Source organism: Mesocricetus auratus, unplaced genomic scaffold (genome assembly GCF_017639785.1).
Source record: "Mesocricetus auratus isolate SY011 unplaced genomic scaffold, BCM_Maur_2.0 Super-Scaffold_100048, whole genome shotgun sequence".
NCBI classification, from domain to species: domain Eukaryota; kingdom Metazoa; phylum Chordata; class Mammalia; order Rodentia; family Cricetidae; genus Mesocricetus; species Mesocricetus auratus.
Window position 1 is genome coordinate 5,858,518 of NW_024429225.1, and position 11,355 is coordinate 5,869,872.

Here is an 11,355-nt window from a genome sequence, read left to right on the forward strand (position 1 = left end):
ATTGCAGGGCTCACTAAAGACCACCAGGAAGCACAGATATTTATATTATGATTCATAACAGTGGCAAAATTAGTTATGAAGTAACAATGAAAACAAGTTTATGATTGGGGGTCACCACAATGTGAGGAACTGTATTAAAGGGCTGCAGCATTATGAAGGTTGAGAGCCACTGCTTTATAACTTCATGTGTGTATCTGTGTGTGTGCGTGTGTGTGTGTGTGTGTGTGTGTGTGTTTATAGTTCATGCATCTTCTATATTCAAAAGAATATGTAAATCAAAACAATAATGAGCTCCAGTTTCACTTTGAAATACTAGCAGATTTTTAAAATTTTGATGACCACAGTACAAGTGAGTGCAGAAAAAACAAGTCTTCCTGCCCTGCAGTAAAAACACAAATGAGTACAATTAATTAACAGAACTGTGTCAAAATCTGAGGAGGCTGAAAGTATCCATGAACATCACCCTTCAGACTCCACCCTTCCACATCAGCCCTAAAGAACTCTCACCTCAGCTTGAGAGTTAACTTAACCTGAACACATTGTGTTAACTTAACCTTAACACAGTGTTAAGGAAACTAAACCATTTCTCCAGTTCCGTTCCCAACCTGCTTACAGGGGATTCTCCTCCAGGTGGACGCTACCAAACCCTGGAATGAATCCAGCTTTCCTCGCCCCTTCCATGCCCTCCTGTCAGCTGCAGATACCTAGAAACGCTCTCTGTCTGGAACCCCCACCCCGTAGTCACGCTGGGCTGGGCTAGGCGATTTTCACTCTCCTTCCCCTGTCCAGGATCATCCCAGCACTGTAGCTGCCTGTCCTCCCTCCTATCTCCATCGCTGGGGGACTCAGCCAACCACTGGGGTACACACACCGTTTCTACTTCCTGTGGACGCGCTCAGCCCCCCCACCTTCGTTCTATCCTATGCCCATTCCTTCGTGTCAGCACCTGATACCTAGAAATACTTTCGATGTGGGACACTCAGTGGCCACACCTGGCAGGGGCTCAGCTGGGTGAATCCCACCAGCCTACTCATCCCCCATTGCTATCTCCCCATTCCCACCCTCAGCCCTGTAAATGTGCTTACAGGTGCTCTCCTGCCCCAGCTTCATTCACTGGAGACTCCAAGTCTTCGTTCAGACCCAGGGTTCTCCTAACACTTTCATCCCTGTCTCTCTAGATAGCTACTTGCCTTACTGCAACATACTTGCGGGATCTGCTCTTCCCGCCACACCTCCGGTTCCTGGAGGACTCCATCTTTTGGTGTAAACAGAATCCCCTTACCTCTTTCCTGAATCCCCTCTCAACTTTTGGCCCACCTCTATCCCTCCGCCACCCACCCACTTGCAGAAGCATTCCCCAGCAGGACACCACACTTTCCTAAGATCCAGAGAGGTCAGCAGTAATGAAGAAAAGGAACACCCACCCAAAAAGACAAGATCGTATGTCAACTCCAGATTCTTAGACACTGATGCAAAAACACGACCAATAACAGCCAAGGCAATTGACTCCAACCGAACCCAGTAATCATGCTTGTGGGCTTAGAGAAAAGAAATATAGTTGGAAGGCTATCAATAAACACTGCTCATTGATAATTCTCAAAATTAATGGTCTCAATTCACTATTAAAAAGATACAGATTGAATTTGAAATCAGGAGCCATCCTTTTCTGCACCGCCCCCCAAAACAACCAAACAATAACAACCACTCCTTAACACCAAGGATATACATCCCCTCAGGGTAAAAGGATAGAAAAAGATGTTTCAAGCAAATAGATTCAAGAAGTAAGCCAGTGTAGCCATTTTAATATCTGACAATATAGATTTCAAACCAAAACTACCTACTTATCAAAGGAAACGATCACCAAGAGGATAAAAATTTTAAGGCACCCATGTTCATAAAAGAAACACTGCTACATCTTAAATCACATGATGATTGATAGTGGGTGACTTTAATATCCTACTCCTGCCAGTAGACAGGTCAACCAGACAAAAAGTAAACAGAAATGCTAAAGCTAACTAATGTCATAAACCAAAGGATCTAATAGATATTTACAGAACTCTGCATCCAAATACAAAGAATATATCTTCTTATCAGTAGTTCATGTAACTTTTTCCAAAATCAACCACATACTTGGACACAAAGGAAGTCTTAACAGACACAAGAATTAAAATAATGCCCTGCATTCTATCTGACTTCCATAGATTACAGCTGAAAGTCAACAAAAGAAAGAACTAATATAGAAACTGAATAAATTTCTACCTGATGAAGAATAAGTCAAGGCAGACATAAAGAAGGAATATTAAAATCTCTTAAAATTTAATGAAAATGAAAAAAATATCTAAATATATGAGACACAATGATAGTGATTCTAAGATGTGCATAACACAAAGGGGGGATGAAATCAGTAAAATAGAAACAAAAAAACAATACAGAGAATCAGTGAAACAAAGAATTGTTTCTTTGAGAAAATTTTAGCCAAATTAACTAAAAGAGAGAAGAGAGAAGTTCCAAATTAATAAAATTAGAGACAAAAGGGGGGGCATCACAACAGACAGAGAGTCATAAAGGTATAATTTAAAAATCTGTAGTTCACAAAGTTGGGAAAACCTAAAAGAAATGTATTAATTTCTTGATATATATGACCTACCAAAGTTAAATCAGGATGAGATGAGCAATTTAAACAGATCTATAACCTCTAGTGAAACAGAAGCAATAATTAGAGGCTCTCAAACAAAATATGCCCTATGCCAAATGGATTTGATGGAGAATTCTGCCAGGCTTTCAAAGAACAATTAATCCAATACTCACCAAAACATGAAACAGAAGAAACTGCCTAATTTTCTTTATGTGGCCATATTTACCCTGACACCTAAACCACACAGAGACCCAACAAAAAAAGAAAAGTACACAGCAATTTTCCTTATGAACATAGATGGGAAAATTCTCAATAAAATACTTGCAAACAGAATCTCCAAGAATGTGTCAAAAAGACCATCCGTCATAATAAAATAGACTGCATCCCAGAGATGCAGAGATGGTTCAACACACATAAACCAATAAATGTAATCTTCCACATAATAAAATAGACTGCATCCCAGAGATGCAGAGATGGTTCAACACACATAAACCAATAATAAAATAGGCTGCATCCCAGAGATGCAGAGATGGTTCAACACACATAAACCAATAATAAAATAGACTGCATCCCAGAGATGCAGAGATGGTTCAACACACATAAACCAATAAATGTAATCTTCCACATAATAAAATAGACTGCATCCCAGAGATGCAGAGATGGTTCAACACACATAAACCAATAAATGTAATCTTCCACATAAACAGACTGAAGGACAAAACCACATGAGCATCTCATTAGATGTAGAAATGGCCTTTGACATAATATGACATCCCTTCATGATAAAAGTTCTGGGGACAATAGGCATGCCTTGGCATAATAAGAGTGATTTGTGGCAAGCACACAGCCAACATTAACTTAAATGGAGAAAAAACTCAAATGATTTCCATGAAAATCAGGAACAAGAAAATGTTTTCCATTCTCTACACACTTATTCAGTATGGTACTTGAAATATTTTTTAAATCATTTAGACATCCGGGGGAGATCAAGGGAATACAAATAGGAAAATAAAGGCCTTAAGACACTGGAGAAAGAAACTGAAGAACCATACATAAGTTCACGTGCTTTGGGGCTCCTAATTTTAGATAAAGAAGCTGAATATATACACTAGAAAAAAGACAGGATCTCCAGCAAAGGGTGTTTTTTTTAACAAAATGGCTGCATGTAGAAGAATCCAAATATCCATTCACATACCCTGCACAAAACTCAACTCTAGATGATTCAAGGACCTCAACATAAGTCCAGATCTTTGAATCTTATGAAAGAGAAAGTCAGGAATGGCATTGAACTCACTGGCATAGGAAAAGACTTTCTGAACAGTACACTGATAACACAGGCACTAAGAACAACAATTATAAATGAGACCTCATGAAACCGGAAAGCTTCGGTACTGCAAAGACATACTCAATAGGTCAAAGCAGCAGCCTACAGAATGGGGAAAGATCTTTACCAGTTGCACATCTGATAGACAGCTAATATCTAAAGTATATAAAGAACTAAAACAGCTGCCACCAAGAAAGCAAATAACCCAATTTAAAAATGGGGCACAGGTCTAAATAGAATTCTCATAAGATGAAACACAAATGTCTGAGAAACACTTAAAGAAATGTTCAACATCCTTAGCCATCAGGGAAATGCAATTAAAACTACACTCTGATTTTACCTTACACTAGTCACAATGTCCAAGATCAATAAAACAATGAACACATGTTGCCAAGAATGTGGGGAAAAAGGAACATTCATCCATTACTGTTGGGACTGCAAACTTGTGCAATCCCCATGGAGATCAGTGTGGTGGCTCCTCAGGGAAATGGGAATAGATCAAACTCAAGATCCAGCTATCTCTCTCTTGACGTAGACCCAAAGGACTCTACACCTACTCCAGTGGCACTTGCTCAACCATGTTCATTGTTGCTCTTTTCCTAATAGACAGAACTTGGAAACAACCAAAATGTGCATCAACAGATACATGAATAATGAAAAATGTGGTAGATTTACACAGTGGAATATTATTCAAATGTTCTAAAACAAAACAAAATGCCAACCAAACAAAAGCCACTGAAACATGAAATTCACAGGTAAATGGGTGGAAATAGAAAAACATTATACAGAGGGAGGTAACCCAGATCCAAAAGACAAAAATGGTATATGTATTCTTTTGAATGTGGTTGTCAACTTTTAAGCTTTCACTAGGCATACCATAGTTGGTTTAACTACAGAGATTGGGTATAGAGTAAGGAGTGGGGTGGGAAGGATCTCCCAAGGAAGGGGAAATACGATAGTTATTGAAAGACATGGAGTAAAAACGAGAATGAAAGGGTTAAACAGTGAGAAGTCTGGTAAGGAAGGGAATATGGGAGAGACAGAGAACACTAAGGGCCATTTGAGGGGTCACATGGAAATCTACTACAGTAAAGCTTCTTAAAGTATACACACATATGAAAAAGCTCTAGATGGGATCACCAAACAATGGAGATTGGGAAGACAAAGCCCCAACAAGACATCTCTTGCCACCAAGTGAAACCTCCCTTGCCAGGACTGAGTTAAATTTAAGCTTTAAGCTGAAGGGCTCCATGAAAACCCTTGAATAACTCAGATCAAGGCTATTCGTTGCTCTCCACAGCTGAGGGCAAAGTCAATTGCTGAAGACAATACCTACATATCTCATTGAACACAGAGAAGTTGAGCTGGTGACTAGCTTGAGCCTTCACTTCTACTGAGAAAGGTAAATACCACTGAGCTAAAAGCCTTTCAGTCTACAATAGTGACCTGTCTGCATGATATGCAAATACAACAGTGGCACAAATATTGTAAGAGCAACCAATCACTATGTAATTGGATGTAAGGTCCACTCCATGAGATGGAACACATCCCTGACACTACCCTGATGGCCAAGGACCTGAGACTAGACAGTCTGTGGGCCTAAGGGAAAACCAATTACTATGTTATGCTAAAGGAGTGTAGACTCCTAATAACATTCTGTTATATTCATAGTTCAGTGTCTCGCTCAGCCATCATCAGAGAAGCTTCTTCCCGTGGTAGATGGGAACAAACAGAGACTTGCAGAAAGTGAGAGACCTTGGAACACTCAGTCTTTTTTTTTTTAATTTATTTTTTTGATTTCTTCCTTGACCCAGAAATGGTACAATTGTGCATATTTCAGCTTCCATGAGTTTGTAGGGTTTTTGTAATATGTGTTTTTGTTGAATTCTAACTTCAAAGCATGGTGGTCTGATAAGATACATGGAATTATTCCAATTTTTTGGTACCTATTGAAGTTTTCTGTGTTGCCAAGTATGTGGTCTATTTTTAAGAAAGTTCTATGTGGTGCTGAGAAGAAGGTACATTCTTCTGTGTTGGATGAAATGGAACACTCAGTCTTAAGTGAGAAGTCTTCATCAAATCCCTCCCCTCAGGGCTCTCCTTAGGGAACTATGTAGGAGAGGAGGGGAAAAGACTGTTAGGGTCAGAGGGGATAGATGGTGCCAAGGAAACCACGTCTTCCAGACACAACAGGACTGGCGCACATACGAACCCACAGAGACTGTGGTAGCGTGCACAGGGCCTACACAGGTCCAAGCCGGATGGAGTCTCAGTTCTGAGAGAGGGAAGTGGACATGAGCCTCCATCCCTAAGCCACAAGCTGTCCCCAAATGTCAACCAGTCTCAAAGGAAAAATTAAGTTTCTTCCAATGGAATCTGACTGGATTCACAAACCACACTTAAAGTCAGCTCCACAACTAGTGATAGCTGTTTAATAAAAAGAAAACCCAATGGCATTTTTGGAGATTATTTGTCTTATAATACTTTGTTTGGGTATTTTTTTTACCTTATGGGTCTTCTGCTTATATATTACGGTTTCTGATTTTACATTTTTATGGATTATTTTGTGCGTGCATATGTGTATTTCTGTGTGTGTATATCTTTCTAGTATTCTTTTTTCTGTTTGCTGGTTGATTTGTCTTGTTCTGGTTCGATTGCCTTTTTTTTTAATATGCCTCTAAAGACAGAGAGAATGAAGGCTTAGAATTGTATCGGTGGGGAAGTGGGGAGGATCTGGGAGGAGATGAGGGAGGGGAAACTGTAATCATAATGTATTGTATTAAAAATATTTTCAATAAAAAAGAAAATACTAAGGGAAGGCAGGTCTGCCCCTAACATAGTCAACACAGTAAATGGAGATGCTGAGTATTAGCTACATACTATATTCTCATCCCTGGCTCCACCCTGCACACAAAGGCCTGGGATGCATGTGTAGTGAGACTCATTTATTATTTATTATGACAAGCTCCACCCAGCCCCCTGGAGGACTGATGAGGAAAGACACTCTCACGGGGAACATACATGCCCCTTTATTACTTGTTCAGTTTACAATTACCCCACTTGTTATGCATTGATGACTACACAGAGTTGCGGTCATATTCAATAGAAACTCTACTTCGGATGTTAAATTTTTACCCTTTTTCCAAGTTAATGACATTTGGTATGGTGTTTTCTCCTAATGCTGGGAGAGCTTCAGCCTCCTATCAGCCACCTGTCACAAGGGGAAAACAATATAGCGTGCTATACTCAACACATTACATGATAGTCAATACTTTATTAGATACATAAAATACATACATAGAGTAACTTCATGTTAGGTCCTTTTGCCCCAAAGTACTCTAATAGAGTGTTATGAGTTTATTTACATTAATCTAGGCTATGCCAGCATGTTCTTTGAGGAGGTCAGGTAGGTGTATTAAATGCATTTTTAACTTAGAGTATTTTCAATTTAGAATGAATTTACAGGGACATGTACCATCTTCAGTTAAGGAACAACCCCCCACTGGTTTTGTTCCTCTGGGGAGCTGTAGCTACCGCAGGACCACAGGCAAAAAAAAAAAGTATGCACTAAAAGTAGGAACCCAGTTTCTCAGGTCTAAGTGTGGAACAGCTCTCCTGTCAATACAGGGTCAAATTCACAGACTGTGCCATGCGCCATTCCAGACCACCTTCAACTCCTCTATTCCCAGTCAGGTCCCTGGGGACATGATGTGTGCTTTTCTGGTGGGTGAGTATGAAGACAGCAAAGATTCCAGGCTCCTGGAACTGGCTAATCATTAATCCTGTTATATCTGCCAAGGAGAAAGAATATCTGTTGAACATTCACTCAGTAACTGCCTTGGATGGCAAAGGATAATTACCTCCTTGCAGTGCTAGCGTTGAGCCACCAGCCTCTCCTCCCCCCACCCCACCCCTGGGGAGGGCCCTTAGGGAATCCCTGACCTCCTACACTAGCAGCTTGCTCTGCTCTGATAGAAACCTGCAGCTTATACAGGAGCTGGACACCTGGCTAGCTAGCCACAAGTTATCAACAAAAACAACCAGAGAATTTTGCAGGCTGAAAACCTGGCAGGAGTAACAATAATAATAGTCTCTGCTCTAGTTTAATCAAATGCTTAGACTTGAGTCTGAGACTTAAAACTTAATTTCTGCCTTATAATACGTCTTGCTAAAAGAAAAAAATTAGTGACTTCTAAAGCATACATGAAAAATAAACTTCTCAAGAGTTATTGAGAGCTCAAAATACTAAAATTCCAAGTCCTCTGTACTGATGAAATAGAATTATTTTTCCTATCACCCTTCAAGTGTATGCTGCAAGAAACAGATACAGTATCTTACATTGTGAAGCTATGAGAACTTTGTTGGCAAGGATTCTTTGATGCAGATAATTCCACAACATAAATCAAGGCTTGTTAAACACACAAGAAACGGAAAGGCAATACAAGTAATTTTACAATTTGCTAGACACAGTAGTAAGAAAAACAGGAAGTGGGTGTTTATTAGCAGTCCCAAATATACCAGCCAAAATACAACTCCCCATGGAGTCTGAGTTATTCAAAATAGAGCAGAGAACAGAATTCCAAAGATTATAAAAGGGTAATTAATCACAAGCAGTATTCACAGACCAGTGATGTGGAAACTACCTTCTTACTGGAGATCTGGATCGAGAGGAAACTTCAAAGCAAAATGCACTGATCTCGGACTCACTGCAGCTGGTCTATAAACCCTCCCACAGGGTCCCTTTCAGCCCACCTGACAGTTCATCTTTATTACATAGTAACCATGTGTGCAATGCATTGAACAGCCATCTTTACCTGACATGGTGAGTACATGAATACCATTTCCATTAGAAACACGGCCTCTCTTACTGCTGTTTTGTTTATTGAATTCATAATCAGGTATGTTGTTCAAGGGAGGATCATAGGGACACGTTGTCTGTCACCAGAAAATCATGTTCACAAGCTACTTGGACATCTCCTATAACCTGGTGGCATTAAAACCTTGGTTTTTTTTATTTAGTGACCCTTTTAAATGTATGCCCCAACTAGTCCCGTTTGGAGCTGAGGGTTTTTTGCCTTAATGGTAATGGTTTAAAATACATATCTAGAGAGATGGCTTTCAGAAGACCTGGGGACAGTTCCAAGTACCTACATGACAGCTCACATGTAGGTGAGCTCGTTGCCTGTTAACTGCAGTTCAGGGGATCCAGTGCCCTCTTCTGACCTCCAAGGGCACCAGGCACACACGCCGTACACATGCACATAAGCAGTGTAGCACATAAACACTCATTCACATAAAATAAAAAAAGAAGCCATTGATGATATATATATATGTATATATATAATACATGAAGCATGAATGTAATTTTAATGACAAATGTAAAATGCAAATTTCATCGGAGTTCAGAGACAATTTGCTTCTAGTTGGTGAGGTTGTGGAATTGGATGTTTAGTAGTTTGAGAACCTAGGAATTCTAGGGATAAGATGACTTGGGAAAGAGTCGCTTTGTTTCCTCCTTAAGAACTAAGGAAATCAGAGCTTTGACTCTGCTACCCCAAGTATTCACCAGGGTGAATAAAATGACTTAGCTGTTTGTATGGCATCAGAAGTTCCTCTGACTGAAGACACTTAGAAAAGCCCATATTAAATTATGTGCTCCTGTCAATAGAAGAGGTAATGGGAATGTGTGTGCTTGATTGATTGGAATACAATTCACACACCTCCTATCAGCGTGTGTGGTCCTATGAGTTCTGACGAAGAAAAAGAAGGAAGGCATGTCTTTGAGAGCGGCTCACAACAGGAATGAGAAATTAGCAACAGGAATCACAAATTAGCTTGTGAGCTCCAAACTGAATGAGACCCAACTTCTTTCCCTAATATCTGAAGAGCAACCTCATTAAAAAAATCTGGCTGGCTGGCTGTTGGCCTTCTTGTTTGGGGCTAGCCAACATGGCAGAGACAAAAGGTTCGTGGAGAAGAGAAGGAAGGAAGGAGGGTAGAAGGAAAGGGAGAGGACAGGACGGTATTGGTGTAACTCTCCCTTCTCTGCTCACAGCATCAACAGGTGGTGTTGTTGACACAAGCTGTCTCCTCATCCAGGGTGAATGGGAGGACACACGGCTTCCCCTGTGACTAAGTTCTGGACAATGGAATGTGGCAGAAGCAATGGCTTCAGCTCCTGGGCTTGCTCTAAAACATACCATTCGGTTCTCCTTCTTGTTTCCCCAATTGATGACCTCAGTGACACCTTGGGAGATGGTGGAGTCCTCTGGGGATGAAGGAAACTGGAGTCCTCCGGGGAGGAAGGAAAGGTCTGTAGAAAACCCCTCCAGCGCACCCAGTAGACTTCACCTAAAGGAAAGACAAGCTTTTATTGTGTTACCCCACCAAAATTGAGGGAGGGGACCATTGGCTACACTGTCATGTAGCCTGTCATATCTAATACAGAGTAGGAAAGACAGGGCCATCCAAATGAGTCTATTCAGCCAATTGAAGTTCTGGGTTCTGAAGCATCTGGGGAAGTTGCGGGGAAAGTCTTTCTCATTCCCTCCCTTACTTTCCTGGCAAACCAAGTTTCCTGCTGACCAGCTCAGCCAGTGGTGGCAGCCAGAGCCATAGCTTCCTCGGAACTTCTCAAATACAGAAAATCACAGATGTTTTCTGAAGGTGACACTCTGACAATGAGCTCAGCACTGGTGTGTGCACGCATGCATGTGTGTGTGCACATGTGTGTGTGCAAAATCTGTTTTTATTTGGTTTCTCAATTAATAATATTATTATTATTATTAACTGCTGCTGTTGCTTTTCTTCTTTTCCCTCCTCCTCATTTTCTTCCTCTCAGAGTGGTACTGGACCCCAGTTCTCCACCAATGCCAAAAACTTCATCAAACATGTTACATCCAAGGGGAGCCAGCCAAACCCCACGGTCTGGTAGGTACTGTTGCCTTTTGTAGACACTCTAGCTGGTCCTCACGGTGATCACCAGGCAGAAACGCTTGTCCTGTAACTGAGATTAATTGAAGCACAAGCAGTAACCCTGGGGATATTCTAGGACTTGGGACAAATGTAGGAGCAGCAGGCAGGAAAATATCCATGATAAAGCATTAGCGTAAACATAGTAACTGCCGTAAGCCCTCTGTGGCCACTCTGCTTGCTTAATATTACCTGCTTAACATTACTGGACAACTCGTTAAGCAATGTTTGCATCAATGTGTGCAGCCCAGTCATTGTGCATGACTTCCTATGTCCAAACTACCCACTTCCTGAGAAGAGACCAGCATTTGAAAGTGCTGAATCTCAGATGTAGTGACACATTCTAGGTGGGGGGTTTTGCTGTTTTTATTTCAACTAAATTTTTGTTGCTGTTAGGGGCAAATGAGAAGCACATGTGCAGGGG